At 41.5% G+C, this 18,517-nt stretch overlaps 1 long non-coding RNA gene and 1 pseudogene across 1 annotated transcript; both read right to left on the bottom strand.

The window, feature by feature from the left end:
• Positions 1-593: 593 nt before the first annotated feature.
• LOC100728336 (spermine synthase-like) lies at positions 594-2,005 on the bottom strand (annotated as a pseudogene).
• Positions 2,006-13,708: 11,703 nt separating this feature from the next.
• Positions 13,709-18,002, bottom strand: LOC134472968 (uncharacterized). The gene is made up of 4 exons (XR_010043032.1): positions 16,148-18,002; positions 14,208-14,306; positions 13,988-14,099; positions 13,709-13,848 (listed from the first exon to the last, which is right to left on the bottom strand). It is a non-coding gene; the product is annotated as an uncharacterized LOC134472968 (long non-coding RNA).
• Positions 18,003-18,517: the final 515 nt, after the last annotated feature.

Here is an 18,517-nt window from a genome sequence, read left to right as displayed (position 1 = left end):
ACAGAAATAATTTCAGGACTGGGCATGGTGACACATGTCTGCAACCCCAGAAATCTAGCTAGTTAAAGCAGGAATAATATCACATGTTTGAGACTTTATCTCAAAATTTAAAAAGGGATGGGGATGTAGCTCAGTGAGAAGACACCGGGTTTAATCTTCAATTAAGAGGAAGATGGGGAAGAAGAGAAAGAAGAAAGAAAGAAAGTGACATTATTTTCTTTTTTTTAAATCTCTTTTGTAACTTTAATTGAAGCAGTGCTATTCATTTTTAACTTTCTTTTTTTTTTTTTTTTTTTTTTTAAGGGATCGAACTCACGACTGCCTGCTTGTAAGGCAGGTGCTTATGCCGCTGAGCTAAATCCCCAGCCCCTATTTCTAACTTTCTTAAAAGCACCAAATTTTAAAATCTAAGTGAATTTTTTTAAAAAACCACCAAGAACCTCCCTCCAAAATAAAACAATGATGCTCATTCCTCCGAAGGTCCAAATTTACGTTCTACCAAAATCAAAACAAAACAAAACGTGGGGACTGGGGCATAAACTCAGCGGCATAAACTCCTGCCTTGCAAGCAGGCAGTTGTGAGTTCGATCCCTGGTACCGATAAAAACGACAAAGACAAAAACAAACAACATAGCAGTCTTTGCTGTGCTGTCTGTCCTTCAGCTGACTTTCAAAGAAAATAACACCCTAGCTCATCAAAATATACATTTTTCCACTTGCTTTTTTAAATTAAAAATAATAATTAAGAAGAGAAAACGTTAAGGAAGTCACAATCAATTGCCTGACTCATTTTGATGGCATGTACAGCATATGGAGGTCAGGAAGGCTATCTGCAGCACATGTCGTTGGGATATTCATCGTTAGGGCTTAGCTTTCTTCCAGTGTAAAATACCCATAGTTACAAGTATGAAGGGACACAGACAATCTCCTTCGAGAATTCCACAGGACAAGGGACGCCCAAGTTGTTCTTCATAGAGCGACAGGGCTTCTGTCAAATTGACACAGTTCCCCTGTGTAAAACATTTCCCATCCTGTTTCAGTACTTTCATTGAGAGGTCAAGAATCAGTCTGAGCAGTTCCCATGTGGAATCTTCTTCTGGAGACATGGAGATTGGAACAGCAGTCAAATCATTAATCACATAAACAAACTCTCTCCCTTCTTTGGCCTCTTCAGTACTGGAATATAGTCTTCTATTAGAACCCGACAGCAGTCTCCCTTGAGATTGTCTAAGACGTCACTACATGTGTTCCGCATGTATTTCTCACACGCATCAATCACCATTTGGTCAATCTCTACCATAGTGACCATCTTTGGTTTCAGTTTGACTATTTCATGTAAGATTCCTCCATCTCCGCCTCCCAGAATCAGTACATCTTTGCCAGTGTAATCTTCTTTGCCACTGCCCATGATGGCCGGGTACATGCCAAATCACTCTCTGCCCAATTAATATCCCCACTGAGGAGAGAATATTTCCAAATTGCTTCGAGTACAGAATTTTAATGTTTTGATAAGGTGAGTCTTCGTCATATACTGCTTCATCTATGTCATACTCAACCAGACACCCATCAGCTGTAGGCCAGTATCTGTGGATGGCCCCTCCTGCAACTATGGTTGGCAAACGCTTCACCCACCCAAAACTGGCCTGGCTCAATTCTTTCATTCTCTCTTCTACTTTGTTCAAAAGATTATTAATTTCTTCTTTGCCCTGAGAGTCACTGTCGTAGCTTTGCAGATCAAATAACACCAATCCACATGGATAAATTCTCAAATTGGCAAAGCTGCCATTTTTGTTTGTGTACGTTGCTAGGTAGCCATGGTCCTGCCAGGTATGTACTGACTCCGCCATGCCCTGTTCCTGGAAAATGGACTGTAGACCTTTTAGAATGGTCTCACCATCAGCTCTGGAGCCGAGCATGAAGTCGAGCGTGCTGTGCCGTGCTGCTGCCATACTGAGGCAAGGCCCTGTGCCATGCCTGGGGGAGGTGGCCACGGGAGATTGGGGGCCGTGCAGCTTGTCAGGCTGCAGCCAGCGGGGAGTGCGCTGCACCTGGGGAGCAGTGACATTATTTTCTACTTACATGGGTTTTGGCTTTTTTTTTTTTTTTTTTTTGGTGCAGTACTAGGGTGGTACACTATCACTAAACTACTTCTCCAGTCCTTTGTGTGTGTGTGTGTGTGTGTGTGTGTGTGTGTGTGTGTGTCTTTTTTGAGACAGGGTCTCACTATGCAGTTCAGGCTGGCCTTGAGCTCACTTTGTAGCTCAGGCTGGTCTCAAACTCACAACGATCCTCCTGCCTCAGCCTCCCGAGTGCTGGGATTACAGATGTGAGCCACCATGCCCGGTTTAGTCCTTTTTATTTTGAAATACTCTCTGCTTAAATTGCCTAAATTGGATTCAAACTTCCAATCTTCCTGCCTCAGACTCTTGAATAGTTGGGATTACAGGTGTGATCACACCTGGCTCCTGTTTGCATGATTTTTAATTGTCCTTGCCATTAGCATTTAGGACAAATTTAATACCTACAGTGGAAATTTGAAAGCCCCAGGACAAAGCAGAAGGGAATACACTAGGGATATTATCTTTTATGGATCCTGGGTTCCATCTTTTGTTCCCATGGATTCTTTAACACATCATAACTTCCTAATTCTGCCTCAAACAAAAGTAGCAGAAATGCTATGTTCATCCCTCTGAATCCTCTATCAAAAATCCTGGGGTTGGGGATGTAGCTCTGTGGTTGAGTGCTTTCTTGGAATGAGTGAAGTACCAGGGGAAAAATGAAAACATGGGCCTACTTAATTCCTATCTTGTTAGTTACTAGATGCTTTGAGAGATGATTTTATTTTTAATGTTTCATCCAGTGTGTTTAACTCTAATCTGTGGGAGGGCTGGCTTGAATTGCATCATTTACCATTATCAACAATAAAAGTGTGTTCACTTTGCTTTGATGTTGAAAGACTAAAATCTCAGAGTCAAGGACTCATTTTTCATCCTGTGGGTAGGGGTATTGGCTCTTTTAATATATAGGACATTCACAATGTACTGGCTTTGGAAGATTTCTAAGAAGGGGGATGTTAGTATAGGAGAAATGATTTGAGTCTCCAACAGTATCCTATACTGTATTTCTTGTGCTTTTTCATATGCAGTCCTCTGAGTTAGTATTTTCTCCTAATTCTGTTCACCAGGTAAGCCCCTATTTCTTTTTAGTTCCAGTATTGTGAGCTCATTGCAAAAATAAATGAACAAAAGCAAAATCTAGGTTCTTCTTCATCTGCATACCCTTTGTAATTTGTTTACATCTTCTCAAGCAATTATTTCATCCTACAGGATAGAAGTTATTCTCTCACTTATGTGACTTCTGCCAGGCACATTAAGCAAATATTTGCTGAATAAATGAATGAATAAAAGAACACTGGTTATACCAGACAATTTCTAAATGTCCTCACAGCTTACATTCTGTGATTATATAAAATTTGAACTCCAAAAAATAAACTTATTTTGGTGAGTTGTTTCTTTTTTTTCTTTGTTTTTGCACAACTAGAGTTTGAACCTAGAATCTCATGCATAGTAGGTAAGTGGCTGTACCCTCAACCCATAACTAATTGTTTTAAAATCCTCTATTAAAAATGTTTTGTGGATGAACAAATGGATAGCAGAGAAAAATCAGGGATATCAGGAATAAAGTGGATTATTATCCCCTTTAACAGGCTTTTTCTATCTTTTATTATAATTATCAAACATCCCTTCCCCCATTTTTCTGTAGGTACTTTGTATTGAACCCACAGCCTCATGCATGTCAAGCAAACACTCTACCACTGAGCTAGATTTTCAGTCCTGTTTATTTTTTAGTTTGAGACAGGGTCTTGTTAAATTGCCCAGGCTTGTCTTGAGCTAATCCTTGTCTCCTGAGGTAGAAGCTAGGATTATAGGCATGGGCTACTGTGCCTATTAATACATACCAATTGTACAAATTAGTAGGATTTACTGTGACATTTCCCTACATGCATCTATCATATCTACCTATCCTTCTACTGCCCTTTTTCCTCTCCTTTTTCTTGCCTTTGCCCAACATGCTAAGGCAGGAACATTACCAACCGGGGCTACAGAGTGAGTTTGAGAGCAACCTGAACTCTGAAGTAATATCCTGTCTCAAAAAAACAAAAAAGCCAAAAATAAAAAACAAACAAACAAAATACAATTACAAAAAAGCCAAAAATAAAAAACAAACAAAATACAATTAGTCTTCTTGACAAGCACTCAGGCAAGGGTCCTGAGTTTGATTCCTAGTACCAAAAATAAACAAATAAACAAAATAACCTAAAAACACACACACACATAATTAGCAGCCAGGCACAGTAGTGCATGCCTATAATCATAGCTGTAATCCCAGCACCCTGGGACACTGAGGCAGGAGAATCACCCCAGGTTCAATGCCAGGTTGGGTTACATAGTAAGTTCAAGGCCAGCCTGGAATATACAGCAAGACCCTATCTCAAGAAAAAAAATACAATTAGTCCATATCTAATTGCACATTATAGGCAATTTCTTGACTAGGTCAAACTTATCAGCTAAGCTTTTCATCCAAGCAGTATGAAAAGGTAGTCATAGTCGGGCATGGTGGCTCATGCCTATAATCCCAGGACTTGGGAGCCCGAGGCATAAGGATCCCTGTGAGTTCAAGGCCAGCCTGAACTGCATAGGGAGACCCTGTCTCAAAAAAAAAAAAAAAAAAAAGGTAGTCATTAACAGTAATTTTTCAAAGTGTGTTGGTAAGGCTCCTTTTCTGGACTTCTAGAGCAAATTTGACAAATAAAATAATAACTATTAAAAGATATGCTAAAGCAAACTTAAAAAATGTAATGCCCACTGTATTTATAGAGAACACCTGCAAAATAGACATGAATTAAGAGCAACTGATTCCTTTACATTTGATAAGACACCTGATAATGTATTTGTTTTATCTCAGTATCACTGTATCTTATGAATGTGCCCCAAAGCAAACACTAGATCTTTCCAGTTTTAGCTTTTTAACAGGAACAAGTGTAGTTGGAGAGAAAACTGCATCTGTAGGTGACAAAATTAGAGAATTAACCATTGTTATTTTATTATGACAGAATCATTATGTCTGTAAAACCCATTTACAATTGTCGATAGTTCCATTTGCTTTGGTGCTGTCTTTCTCTTCTACTCCACATTAGGTCTATGAATAAAAGGGCGATTAAAAAGGAAGGAGACCAGAGATACTCACATATACACCCATCTTTTACTCTCCAGAGACAATTATGTAATTTTGTCATAAATTGTTTTTAACAAGACCTTATTTTACATATAATAATATAGTGAGAATAAAAAGACTAGTAAAAAAAAATGCTGAGCAAATGCCTATAATTTCAGCACTCTGGGAGGCTGAGACAGGAAGGCTGCAATGGAAGCCCAGCCTGGGCAACTTAGTGATTTTGTGAGACCCTGTCTCAGTAACTGAAGAGAGGTTGAGGAAGGAGGATTTCTGTGAGTTCCAGACCATCCTGGATTACATGGTGAGTTCAAGACCAATTTAAACTACACAGTGAGACCTTGTCTCAAAAAAACCAGTCACGGGGGCTGGGGATTTAGCTCAGCGGCATAAGCACCTGCCTTGCAAGTAGGCAGTCATGAGTTCGATCCCTGGTACCGATAAAAAGGAAAAAGAAAAACAAACAAACAAACAAAAAAACCAGTCATGGTGGCACATATCTGTAATCCCAGCACTTGGGAGACTGAGGCATGAGGATCCCTGTGAGTTCAAGGCCAGCCTGAATTGCATCAAAAGAAAAGAGAAGAGAAAGAAGAGAAGAGGAAAAGAGAAGAGTCAGGGGATATAGTTCAGTGTGAAAGCCATAGATTCCATCCTCAGTACTGTACACACACATAAAGACTTTTCAGAGAATGAAAAATAAAAATAAAAACATTAACTTTTCTTTTTAACAGTAAAGCTATCGTGCACTTCTTAGTCCATCATTTTTTGTGTGTGGGTTCTTTTTTTCTTTTTTCAGTGCTAGGGGTCAAACCCAGGGCATCACATGCAAGCTGCACAAGCTCTTTACCCACTGAGCTACACCCTAACCCTACTGTCAATTCTTTTTTTTTTTTTTGGCTTTTTCGTTTTTACCGGTACCAGGGATCGAACTCACGACTGCCTGCTTGCAAGGCAGGTGCTTATGCAGCTGAGCTAAATCCCCAGCCCCTCCTACTGTCAATTCTTATTCAAACTCTAGGAAGACATATCCCAAACACAACACACCTAACGGGAGAAGGCCACTTGAAAGATGTAATTCTGATAAAACTAAGTGTTTACAGGGAATTTCTTACCAACAAATAAGTCGTTATATGTAGAGGAAAAATAAGAGAGCCCTCAAAGCACCAAACATCCACCCCTACATTTCACTACTTAGTGGATGAATCACTAACCAAACTGTTTTGAAATATTGACTATAAGAAATTAATTGCCAGCAGGTGTGGTGGCACACACCTGTAATCCCAGCACTCAGGAGGTTGAGGCAGGAGGATGGCTGAGAGTTCCAGGCCAGTTTGGATTACATAATGAGTTCAAAGCTAGCCTCAGCTATACACTGAGAACCTGTCTCAAAAAAGAAAAGAAAAGGGCTGGCATTTAGCTCAATGGCTCAAATGCTTGTCTGCTAAGTGCAAGATCATGAGTTTGACCCCCAGTACCAAAAAAAAAGAAAGAAAGAAAGAAAATCAATTGCCTCTGGCCTTCCCTTTAAAAATCGTTACAGTATTCTTAGAATGCAAAGTGTTTTCATTATTCTAAAATTTTTTACTTTGTTCATACTAATTTCTCTTACCCTAGTATTTATTCTATTTTCTGGCCATGATTCACAAAGATCTTTTCACAGAAACAATTTAGTATTGTAGGAACAGCCGGTTGTGGTGGCTCATACCTGTAATCCCAGCACTCCAGAGGCTGAGTCAGGAGGATCATTGTGAGTTCGAGACCAGCCTGGGCTACAAAGTGAGCTCAAGGCCAGCCTGAACTGCATAGCAAAACCCCATCTCAAAAAAGACAAAAAAAAAAAAAAAAAAAAAAAAAAAAATGTATTATAGGAACAAAGGCACGGTACATTATCAGTAGAGTCAAAGTTAATCCAAATCTCTACTCTTTCCGACTTAAAAAAATATCACTCAGGCACATACCTGTAATTCCAGCTACTAGGAAGGTTGAGGCAGGTTTGCAAATGTGAGCTCAATCTAGACAATTTAGCAAGATTCTGTCTCAATATAAAAAGAACTGAAGATGTCAGTGTTCCTTTGGTTTAATCCCAGTCCTAAAAGAAATAACACAAGCTTCATTAAAAAAATACTTAGCTGTCTGATTCTATTTAGTTGTTCCCCTTGGGCCATGGAAACTTTTCTTGTGGAGAAAGATACTATCGATCACTATTTTTCTTATTTTTAAAATATCCAGTAAGTATAAGATAATGCACACTAAGTACACAAATATATGAAAGTGTCTGGTTATTATTTCTGGTGCTGAGTATTAAATCTGGGGCCTTGAGTGTGCTAAGCATGCACTCTACTACTAAGCTGTACCCTAGCCCATGGTGTGCATTCGTTTGCTTATTTGTTTGTTTTTTAAATTTTTTTTTCGTTTGCTTATTTGTTATAATACTGAGTACTGAAACCAGGGCCTTTTACAAGCCGAGTAAGTGCTCCATCACTCAGCTCCGCAGTTCCAGCTGTTTGCTAGTTATTTTTGAAATAAAAGTATCCTACCTACTCCCCCATATCACCCTGGGAAGCAAAACTCAAGAAATACAATTATTTCTTCACTTTTCAACAGTGGTAAAGATGGAAAGAGAAAGAATAGACTTTGCACAGCAAAGACTGCTCTTGAATGGAGAAACAAACAGGAAATAAGGAACCCAGGTGACCGAAAATAATTAAGTGCTAAGAAAAAGATAAAAAGAGAAAGGAGGGAGGGAGAGAGAGGGAAAAAGGGAGAACAAGTCTACAAGATTGGGCTGCACAGATGTAAGGTACAAATGTAAACAAATGTAAAGGTGCTAAGGTAGAAGAACCAGCTTTGGGAGCCACAATACTGCATTCATGCCACACCTTCAAGATAGCTTGGTGCTGCTCCGCAGGTCATTCTTTTTTTTTTTTTTTTTTTTGTCTTTTTTGTTTTTTATGGGTACCGGGGATCAAACTCATGACTGCCTGCTTGTAAGGCAGGCAGGCACTTATGCCACTGAGCTAAATCCCCAGCCACACTCAGCAGGTCACTCTGTCTAAGCCTCTGTTTTCTTATTTGATGTAGAAGGAGACTGGACAAACTGCCTCTGATCTTCTATCTCTAACTTTCTATGAATCCCTGGAAGGCTCCCAACTGGTGGAAGTTAATACAAGCTAGGATGGAAATTTGGAGGAATCTGAAGCCTACCAAGAATCTCATAGAGATTGTTGGATAGAGGAACAGCCAGGATAGGAAAAGAAAACTGAGAAGTTGAAGAGTCAAGAGCAGTTGCCAAGGGGCCAGGGATACAGCTTGGCGACACAGGGCCTCCCAGCAAGAGCGAGGTCCTGAGTTCAATTTCTGGTACCAAAAAAAAAAAGCAGTTGCCATGTCAACTATCTCTAAATACTTCTATCAGTGCAGTAAGAGAAAAGAGGCTACCTCATAATATTACTGCTATTAGGATAAACCACATAAAACTTTTATATTTCAAAGTAATATTTTATATTATCTTATTTGAAGAAAAATAATTACAGTGCTAACAATAGCAATTAGCTGATTTACATAGCCATGATAGATCTGATTGTGTGTGTGTGTGTGTGTGTGTGTGTGTGTGTGTGTGTGTGTTACTAGGGTTTGGACCCAGAGCCTTTGTGCTGAGCTACATCCCTACCTCTTTTCTTATTTTTTTTTATTTTGAGACAGCATCTTACAAAGTTGCTCAGACTAAAAAAAAAAAAAAACAAAACAAACAAAAAAAAAACTATAAAAGGGCGGGGATTTAGCTCAGCGGCATAAGCGTCTGCCTTGCAAACAGGCAGTCATGAGTTCGATCCCCGATAAAAAGGAAAAAGACAAAAAAAACCACCAAAAAACAAAGTTGCCCAGACTGAGGTTGAACTTGTGACTTCCTGCTTCAGCCTTCCAGAGTGCTGGGATAATAGACATGAACCACCTCATCCATCTAATTTCTTAATTTCTAACAAAGCTGTTGTTAGATAGCTAACTAGTAAAATTATTCCTATTACATGGACCTTACCATCCATTATCATGATTAGATTATCCCCCTTATTTTAACAATACAATTATGACGGATGGATATATAGCTCAGTGAAAGAGCACTTGTCTACATGCAGGAGGCCTTGGTTTCAACCTCCAGCACCAAGAAAAAGCACATTGATGCTACATGATAAAAGAGAGATCCCAACTGTACAGTTCAAAAAACTTCAAACTGATCTTTTTGTGTGATGATAAAGGAACTGAAAGAAGTATTTAGTTACATTACCCAGGCTCTCTGGTAGAGGGAACTAGCTCGGAGGAACTAAGAAACTAAAATAGAGAAGTAGAAAGGGGTGGCTCAGCCCTTGTCATCCAAACAAGCACAGAAGGATTCAGTTGGTCTTGTAAAAAGAGGACTGACAGCTGGAGATCTGAGTGTTGGCCCTAACTTAATTTTGTTGTTGTTGCTTTAAACTTAACTTGTGTGATTTTGAGGAAGCCCTCATTTCTTTCAAGGTCTGAAGTTTCCCATGAATGAAGTCCTGGGTTCAAACTCAGAACCATTTAAAAACCAAATAAACAAGCCGGGTTTGGAGGTGCACTCCTGTAATCCCAACAACTCAGGAAGCGGATCATTTCAAGTTCGAGACCAGCCTGGGCTACAAAGTGAGCCCAAGGTCAGCCTGAACTGCATTGTGAGACTCTGTCTCAAAAAGACAAAAAAATAAAAAATAAAAAAAATAAAAATAAACACCTCAAACTGAAGTTTCATGTCTTAAAAGTGAAGGAACAGGGGGCTGGGGATTTAGCTCAGTGGCATAAGTGCCTGTCTGGCAAGCACACAGTTGTGAGTTTGACCCCCAGCACCAAAAAAAATCCAAAACCAAAAAAACAAAAACAATGAAGGAACAAACTATCTAAAACAATACAACTTAGAATTTACAGAAATTTTTAAAGAGTAGCACAAGGAGAGCTGGTCGGGATGGCGCATGCCTGTAATTCTAGCACTTGAGAAGCGGAGGAAGGAAGATTGCCACAAATTCCAGGCCAGCCTGAGCTACACAGTGAGTTTGAGGCTAGCCTGAACTACATAGTAAAATACTGTCTCCAAAAAAAAAGGAAAAGGTATACCCATAAATCCTTTATTCAGATCATAGGGTACGCACATTTGCCTCCATATTCTCTTTACATAAATAGTTACTGATGTCTATATAGATACAGATTTTTTTCCTCCCTGAATCATTTGAAACTAAGGGGTATCACATTCCTTTAACCTTGTCATTTCCTACCAATAATCATTATCTCTCTGGGCTTGTTACGTAGCTCAGTGGTATAGTACTAGCCTAGCAGGATGCATGAGGCCATGCTTTTGGTTCCTGGCATTCTCTCTCTAGGGAATGATTTTCTCATGTAGCCACAGTAGGGATATAAAGACCAAAACATTTAAAATTGATACAATGCTATTACCTAACTCACAGTCCATACCAAATTTTGTTGGTGATCATGAAAACATGATTCATGTTTTTTTCTGATATAGAATCAATTTGTAGATCACATATGCCATTTAGTTGTCGTGTCTCTCTTTTTTTTTACCCACCCCCCTTTTTTTTATCTTCTATTTCTTTTAATCTGAACCATTCCTGAGCCTTCTCTGTTTCCTGATCTTGATATTTTTGAATAGTTCTGATCAGTTGTTTCATAAAATGGCCTCAATTTGAATTTCTTAGTTTATCTGAGGTTTTTTTTTTTTTTTTTTTTTTTTTTTTTTTTTTTTTTTTGTCTTTGTGAGACAGGGTTTCACCATGTTCAGCCTGGTCTTGAATTATTCACTTTGTAGCTCAGGATGACCTCAAACTCACAGCAATTCTCCTGCCTCAGCCTCCCAAGTGCTGGGATTACAGTCATGCCCCACCACATGCAGCACTTAATCAAAATTAAATGTTTATGGTTGTACAGTGGCACATGTCAATAATCTCAGTACTGAAGGAGTCTGAGGCAGGAGGATTGCAAATTTAAGTCGTGCCTAGGCAATTGACCAAAACTCAAAATAAAAATACAACAATGGTTGGGGATGCCAAGGGATATATCTCAGTAGTATAGCATCTGTCTGGCAAGCTTAAAGTCCTGAGTTTGATTCTTGACACCAAAAAAAAAAAAGAAAGATTGGGAAGGCAACAGGGATGTAGCTCTGGAGTGGAACACTTGTATAACAAGCAGGAGGTCTTGGTCCTCAGCACCAGAAAATTAAAAAACAAACAAAACAAAAGGTTGGGGATGTAGCTCAGTGGTAGAGCATCCCTGGGTCCCTGGGTTCATTACCTAGTACAAAAAAAAATTTAAAGTTTATGACAGATAAGTAAATGTGTTGGTTTTTTTTTTTTTTTTTTGGTGCCAGGGATTGAACTCACGACTTCCAGTTTGCAAAGCAGGCACTTACGCTGCTGAGCTAAATCCCTGGCCCAGTAAATGTGTTTATTAAACTAAAAAACAAGATCTACTAGTGATGAGTGTGAACCATGTCAGTATGTCAACAACTCCAATGTAACATGAAATTATCTGTGGTTTCCATTGGTGACAGTCATAAATTCAGTACTATACTATTAGTACTGTTATGATTTTGTTGCCTACATTTACTTTATTTATTTTGTTTCCAAATCCTTTTTATTTAACCATAAAAAGAAAAAAAAGGAGGAAAAAAACTACAACGAAATTTCAAAACGTGTCAATCTCGGGTTAACAATGGTACAAATGAAACAATATGATGTTTACACATGTGTGTATTTATTTCACTAATGAATATGTTCTCAAGTTGCATCCATTTACCTAAAAAAGTGCCCATTTTATCATTCTTTATGGCTGAGTAGTACTTCATTGTATAAAAATACCGTATCTTTTTTATCCATTCCTCAGTTGATGAGCATTTAGGTTGTTTCCAAGATCAGGCTCTTATAAACTGTGATGCTATAAACACGGATGTATATGCCTGCACTCACTTTAAAAGGAAATGCTAAATGTTAATTACAAATTCCTGGTTGGGTGTGATGGCACACACCTGTAATTCAGCATATGAAAGGTTGAGGTAGTAGGATCACTTGAGTTTGAAACTACCCTGGGCTACGTAGTAACACAAGGCTATCCTGAACTACAAGGCAACACAGCACAGCACAGCACACATCAGTAAAAATAAAGAAAATAAAGATGTGGCCAGAAGTGGCCGTACATGCCTGTAGTCCCAGAACTTTAGGAGTCTGAGGCAAAAAGATCACAATTTCAAGCCTATCCTGGGCAACTAAGCAACTTAGTGAGACCCTGTCTCAAAACAAAAAATTAAAAATTAAAAGCGCCCTGGACATCTTGTAACTTAGTGTGAAGGCCCTGGGTTCAATCCCTAGTACTAAAAGAGGTCGGACACTGTACTTGATGTTTTTCCAACTTAACTGCTGAATTGAAATGTTAGAAATAGCCTGGGCATGGGTGGTGCATGCCTGTAATCCCAGCACTTGGGAGGCTGAGGCAGAAGGATGGTTGCAAATTTAAGACCAGCCTGGTCTACAAAGTGAGTTCAAAGCCAGTCTGAACTGCACAGAGACTGACACAGGACTGCTACAAGCCTGGGCTACATAGCAAGAACCTGTCTCAAATAAATAACAGCCTACCTGGAAATGTAGCTCAGTGTACATAAAGCATGGGTTCAATCCCCAGAACAACAAAAAATTCAGGTTGGAGGCAAGAACAACAAAGACCTATTACATGACCTATTACATGACACAGAGGCTGATGCTAAAGATCTGGATTCTATGATGCCAAAGCAGAAGACTTGTGTCACTTTTTCTACTATTTTTAATCTACAGTGTGATTCTCCCTCAAAAAAATCAGATAATGCCAGTGTTTTCCCAGTTTAGTAATACATAAACCACAGTCTATAGGATACTGTTATAGATTACGAAAATCAATACAGGGACATACAAGAATTCTGAAAATTATTACTGGATTTAATAAAAAATCATATATTTTCACATGTAATTTTTCATTTTATTTAAGAAAAAACACCGTAGGGGCTGAGGATTTAGCTCAGCGGCATAAGCGCCTACCTTACAAGCAGGCAGTCGCGAGTTCGATCCCTGGTACTGATAAAAAAGAAAAAAGACCAAAAAAAAAGAAAAAGAAAAGAAAAACACTGTGTGGGGCCAGGGATATAGCTCAGCAAAGCACCTGTCTGGCAAGCACAAGATCATGAGTTCAATCCCCAGTACCAAGAAAGAAAGAAAAGAAGGCAGGCAGGCACTGTATTTGATGCTCTTCCAACTTAATTTCTTAATTTAAATATTAGAAATAGCCTGGGCATGGTGTTGCACGCCTGTAATCCCAGCACACAGGAGGATAAGTCAAGATCACTGGCGTTCAAGGCCAGTTTGGGCTACACAGAGTTCATGGCCAGCCTGGACTACATTAAAAAAAAAAAAAAAAAAAAACAGAATTGAGCTGAAAACCTAGTTACTTTATTGTATGAATCAACCCAGGGGAGGAGTCAGTCACAGACCAGGATGTACCAGGGAGGTTGAAGGTGCTGTGAACTCTGAAGGCAGAAGCAGAAGCCCAGCAGAACTTTTAGAGGAACTAAATAAAAATAAAGCAGATTAGTTATTAGGAGGATTAATTTAAATAGTACAGTAAAAATATAATGCTTTTTAAAAATATAATGCTTTTTCAAAAAAGTATTTAGTTTTAAAGTAAAGGCCCAGTACATGGCACATACCTGTAATGCCAGCACTCAGGAGGCTGAGGCAGGAGGATTACCTCAAGTTTGAGGCCAGTCTGGGATACAGAGTGAGCTCAAAGCTGGACTGTACTACATAGCAAGACTCTGTCTGAAAAAAAAAAAAAACAAATACTTAAAAGGCTAAAGTTATGTGCCAGATGGCTATAAGTAATGTCCTTTGGAGGATGAGTGACTGAAAATTTTGGGTCCAGTTTACCTCAAAAAACAAAAGGTTCATGGTTCATAATTCCAGCATCTTGGGAGGCTGAGGCAAGAGGTTTACTCCAGTCTAGACAATTTAGAATTTAGCAAGATCCTGTTTCAAAATGAAAGTAAAAAAGGGCTAAGGATATAGATCAATGCAAAGGCCCTGGATTCAATCTCCAGTACCCCCCCACACACACACAAAATTCCCTTGTCCTGGATTAGGAAATTTGAATTTCACTGTTAAATTAGACTATATTGTTCTTTCTTTTTCTTTTTTTGTACTGGGAATCAAACTCAACTTTGAGCTTCCCAAGGCGCTGTGCTGCTGAGCTATATCCAGGACCAGATTTTCTTTTTCTACTACTGATCTTCCTTAAAACTACATTCCAAGGGGACTGGGGGTTTAGCTCAGCGGCGCAAGCAGGCAGTCGTGAGTTCGATCCCCGGTACCGATAAAAAGGAAAAAAGACCAAAAAAAAAAAAAAAAAACTACATTCCAAGGCAGTGGGTGTAGCTCAGTGGCAGAGTGCTTGCATACCCTGTGGGAGGTCCAGGGGTTTGATCCTTAGCATTACAAAATAAACAAAAATCTACTCACCAAATCTATGCATGTACGCAAATGCTTAAACACAAGACTATTCCACCCTTTCTAACTTAAAAGCTATGTTTCTTACTAAACAGTATAGAATTTCTAAGGCTTTTTCACTTTTCTTCTATATTTAAAATCTGTAGATCTAGCCATTTCTACACTTAAATTTCTCTTTCCTGCCATTCCCATTATTTTTTCCCCAGTGTTGGGCTGTCATTTTTTTTTTTTTTTAATCTTGTTGAGACAATTTCACTGTGCAGTTCAGGTTGGCCTTGAATTCACTTTGTAGCCCAGGCTGACCCTGAATTCACAGTGATCCTCCTGTCTCAGCCTCCCAAGTGCCCCTATTACAAGTGTTCACCCAGTTTCATCATTCTTTATATTCCTGTTAAACCCACTCTCCACTCCAATTTCTATCTGGATAATTCTTAGTTATCTACTGTTCCCACCTTCTGATGAACATGTTCGGAATTTGAGAATGGGATATAAATAAGAGGTGAAAACACACTGGACATCTCTAAAGTATCACTTAAGTAATAAAGCAATTAAGTTATCTAAAAACAACTGAATTTTTACTGATGTGAGCCGGTGGTGTCAAAGTTTTATCTCTATTGCTGACTACTAAAAGATAACCCTAGTAGGGAGCTAGGCAGGGCTGGGTGTGATGAAGCACACCTGTAATCTCAGTACTTTGGAGGCTGAGGCAGGAAGATTGCAAACTGCAGCCCAAAAGCAATTCAGCAAAATCCTGTATCAAAATAAAGAGTGATGTGAAGGATGTGAAGACTCTGGGTTAAATCCCCAAGAAGAAAGAAAGAAAGAGCCTTGTCTTGTATAACTTGATATCCCACAAAATACCTAACATGCACGCAGAAAACATTCATTTACTGAATAAATATTTAGGTAATATCAGCATGCAACACACTCCCTGTCTGCTCAACAAAAATTACCTTGTAATAAATCAGACCACCATTATGTTTAGCTTGCTTTCTTTCTTTTTTTTTTTTTTTGTACCAGGGATCAAACTCACAACCTCAGGCTTGCAGGCGGGCATATATTATGCCGCTGAGCTAAATCCCCGGCCATCCATTATGGTTAAAAGACATCAATCCGATAAACAATTTAGGAGTACCTACAATAAAGAAAATTGATAAAACTAAAGCCAGGCATGGTGGCTCACTCATGTAAGCCCAGCACTTTGGAGGCTGAGGCAGGAGGATCCTGGTGAGTTCGAGACCAGTCTGGGCTACAAAGTGAACTCAAGGTCTGCTCGAACTGCATAGACACCCTGTCTCAAAAAAAAATGATAGCTTGATAAAGCTATCACTTAAAAGAAATCGAACAAAAATATCTATACTTACCTACAGTGTTCGGAATGAGACCCTCTCAATACTCAAATCTGAAATAATCCCTTGCTATCTATAAAATGACACAAATCTCTTTTGCTTCGATTCTTGGTTATAGCTTTTAAATTGGGGTGCACAGGTTTACAGAGGCAATGAATCAAGACTGTCCATTTCATCCCTCCAATTCCGCGCTTCTGTGCAAATGAACCTCTCAGCAGACTAGAGGTAGAGCTAATCAGAGCAGCAGCCCTGGGAAAATGCACATTGGCGGGTGGGGGTGGTGCTCTAGGCTAAGCCACCAATTGTAAAACAAAAAATTGATCTTTTAAAGTAAAATGGTAGATTTTGTTTTAGAAAGGGATGAGTTCAATGTAAACATTTTCAATACTTAAAAAATAGTCTCAAGTGGGACCAGTAAAAGAGAACAGCAAAATTTAAAAAAATACACGTTTAAAAACGACTTGAAAAAAATATCCTGCTTGCTGGGCATAGTGGTGCACGCCTGTCATCTCAGCACTCGGGAGGCTGAGGCAGGAGGATCGTCGCGAGTTCAGGGCAAACCTGGACCACATAGTTCAAGGGAGCCCGAACTACATAGTGAAACCGTGACCCAAAAGAAAAAGTTAACCTGCTTGACCTCTAAGCTGGTGTGCCAGCTAAAACTAGCCCTCTTCTAACATAGCCATCGCCACACGGTCAGTTTAGGGGAAGCTTCCAATGGTGTTGGGGCCGAGGTGCGCCAGCCCGAAAAACTGCAGATCCCGAGAGGGGAGCTTGGCGGGCTGGCTTTCTAAAGTTGGTGAAATTGTACAAAGTCAAAGAGATTTATCCAACATCCGTTGCCGGGCTTGTTTTGGGACAACTCAAGTAGCTTTTAGGGTTCTGGACCTTATTAATCTCCTCATCTGCAAAATGGAGCAGGCGCCTGCAGCGCGCAGGACGCAGGAACCCCGGGTTAGCATCCGCGCCCTCGGCGTGAGCGCAGCCATCCAGTCAGGACCGGCCGGCCGTGGCGCGCACAACAGGGCAGTTCGCAGGAAGTGCTGTAGGGTAGGGAGGGGAGACCGAGGGCGGAGGCGGGAATGTGAAAGCCGAGCCCTAACAGCGGAGTTTGTACCGAAGCGCTGGAGAGGCGGGGCGAAACTGGGGTGAAGGGGTTAGGCAGTAGATGGGCAAGACCGCCACCTCCCCCGAAGAGAGAGCGCTGGGTGCGGGGGAGGCTCTGAGGCAGCGGCTGAGGAACGCGGGGGGAGGGAAGCAGCGAACTCGCTCAAGAAAGGGGCGGGAAGAGCGCTCCCACCGCACGCATGCGCGCGCCCAGCTCCTCCAGCCCGCAGGCGTGGGCTCCTGTCCGCGCGCCCAGCACCGACGTTGCGGACGCTAGAGCAAGAGGAGGCACACAGTGCTCCCGCCTCGCCGGCACCTGGGAGGCCCTCGAGGTGGCGGGCGGACACCTGTTTCTCAGGAGGGCTTTAACAAGCTAGGGAAGGGAGCACGTCTCCTATCCTCGGCTCGTTTCAGTCCCCTCCCCCACGAAGAGTGGGACGGGAGGTCCTGGGCGTGTCGGAGAGTCCGCTCCGGGTTTTCCCGCCCACTTTAACTCTGAGCGCTTCGACCGCGCGGTGCTTCACTCCACCGGGCGCGCCCGAGTCCTCCGCCGGAACTTATTCCGCCTCCCCCACACATCCTTCTACAGGAACGGAAAGTGGGCGCTCGGACCTCTTTCCCTAAGGTCCCTCTGGGCGGGCCGCCACGCCCTGTCTCTCGGGGTTCCGACTCAGGCAGCCCCTGACATCTAGAACTTCCCTCTAATAAGGTCGCTCTAAGGGACTACTTGATGTCTCCGTGCGCCCGGTGGTGCGGCCGCGCTCCGAGCTCTTCCTGGAAACTCCCGCCTCGCGGAGCCAGGAGAGCCGGACCGGGGGGAGGGGCGCAGGAGGGACGTGCACGCCCCCCGTCCCGGGGGAGGGCTCCGCGCCCCCGCCCTTCTGGCGGGGGTGGGAAGGCGGAGGAGGGGAGGAGCGGGCGCGGAAACCGAGGAGGGGGTTGCTTCCCGTCCCACCCCCAGCTTCCAGAACAACGGGTTCCCGCTGCTGCCCCCTGCCGCCCGCCGCGCGCCGCTCCCCGCACCCCTGCCGGCCACGGAGAGGGGCGTCGGGGGCGCCTCAGCCGCTGAGACCGTGGGAACCCGAGTCAGGACGTTGAAGACCTGACCGGTTTCCTGTCAGAAAACTTGCAGGGACTTCAGACAAGCCTGTTGGAGCAACTCAGTCTCAGCCAGCCGGCGTTGGCCACATTTCACAAGCCTAGTGACTTCCCTTTTACTGTACTTTCAGACGACGAGGAATGAGCTTGGGAGACGCACTCAGTTGGCAAAATGAATAA

The sequence above is a fragment of the Cavia porcellus genome, unplaced genomic scaffold, assembly GCF_034190915.1.
Source record: "Cavia porcellus strain 051 isolate PalLab524CR breed Dunkin Hartley unplaced genomic scaffold, mCavPor4.1 scaffold_25, whole genome shotgun sequence".
Taxonomy (NCBI): domain Eukaryota; kingdom Metazoa; phylum Chordata; class Mammalia; order Rodentia; family Caviidae; genus Cavia; species Cavia porcellus.
The sequence above is the reverse complement of the archived record's forward strand: the minus strand, read 5'-3'. Positions and strand labels throughout refer to the sequence as shown.